We start from the raw sequence: 1453 nt of genomic DNA, 5'->3' as shown, positions 1-1453 counted from the left end.
TGGGAAGGGTTTATGGTGCAGTTAGTTAAAAATAGGAGTCTACTTATTTCAGTAGATTGGTGTTGGTGCTTGATATAAATTATATCATACTATTATTAGAGAGTAGAGTTTATTAAGAGTTGGTGTATTATTCATTTAATTGATAGGAGTTCCTTTCGTGGATGGAGCTAGAGGTTCAACAGTTGTCGAGGTGTCGCTGATTGACCACATTTCTGATTGAGAAATATAGTTCTGGTGCTTGTTGGAGGTATGACAAATTGAAGCATTTGTTTACATTTCTGTTTCTCTTAATCTAGATTCTTTAATACTCAATGTCTGAAGTTGAAGTAATATTGTCATTTTACTTAACGTTTGACTCTTTTATTTCATTGGTTTGAGTCTTTGATTTAATTGGTTCAGTTATTTTATAATGAACAGTGACAATTTTAGTAGAGTATAGATACCACATTATTCATCTGTGTATTGATATACTTGATGCATTTTTACCTTTATAAATAGGACTTAAATTGTCATGATTACATTATCGCATTATAATGGTTTTGATAATAACAATTTGATGATATATAGTTGACTAGTTATTCATGGCAAGTAGTGATATTGTCTTTGTTCTAGATTCCAGCGTTTGAGTTGAAGAAGCTGGTTCCATTATTGTGTCGTCGTAGCAACAAGTAGTTGTTTAGCAGTCCTAGTTGGGTGAGTCAGGATGGTAGAGCGTGATAGATAGTTTTGAACACGAACACTGCTTGTTATATTACTTCTGTTTCAGGTGTTGATAACAATGTGTTATAACGAATTGTAGGTAGGCAGTCAATGTACATTAATTAGACATTAATTAGAATGAATATCCATGACTATGCATATTTCAGGGGATTATTTTGATGTTAATCTTTAATAGAGTTGATGCTTTCATATTTTGGTGACCTGTATTCATACTTTCAGTGAAGAAATTAGTTCGTCATATTTCACACCAAATAGAGGGAATATTTTGGAATGATAAGAAATACATTTTCTTCTTTTACATTGAATTACTCACTCGATGAATATTGAAGTATCATTGACTTGGTGTTAAAGTGATGTACATTATTGTTGACTCTAAATTGTTGCATGAAGAGATTTTGAACATGTAGTTACTGATGTTCTTTCTTTCGTTGTTTCTTTTCTGCCTTTGCAGAGGTTTTTCTTCTTGTATCACACTTTATGCAGATAGCTCAAGTGGGAAATAAAATCCCGCTCATATCCTACAACCTCGAGTCGTGTCATTGTGTTCTGGTATTGCATTCTTCCTGACAACCGCCCCCCCCCCTTTCTCTCGACTTACCAAAATACTACATCGCAATAGCAAAAAGTAGGACGGATGGACAGACAACCCCAAAACATATTTTATCCGGCGCCACCTTTGGTGGGTGGATGTATAATTACAGTTATCATAATGGGATGACGCAAAAGAATATAT

General features: G+C 33.9%; 1 long non-coding RNA gene across 1 annotated transcript; it reads left to right on the top strand.

Annotated features, from left to right (window-relative positions):
- Positions 1 to 650: 650 nt before the first annotated feature.
- Positions 651 to 1243, top strand: LOC105440683. Its single transcript, XR_971760.2, has 2 exons — positions 651 to 693; positions 1172 to 1243. It is a non-coding gene; the product is annotated as an uncharacterized LOC105440683 (long non-coding RNA).
- The last annotated feature ends 210 nt before the right edge of the window (positions 1244 to 1453 follow it).

The sequence above is a fragment of the Strongylocentrotus purpuratus genome, unplaced genomic scaffold, assembly GCF_000002235.5.
Source record: "Strongylocentrotus purpuratus isolate Spur 01 unplaced genomic scaffold, Spur_5.0 spur5_scaffold_15, whole genome shotgun sequence".
Lineage (NCBI taxonomy): Eukaryota > Metazoa > Echinodermata > Echinoidea > Camarodonta > Strongylocentrotidae > Strongylocentrotus > Strongylocentrotus purpuratus.
The sequence above is the reverse complement of the archived record's forward strand: the minus strand, read 5'-3'. Positions and strand labels throughout refer to the sequence as shown.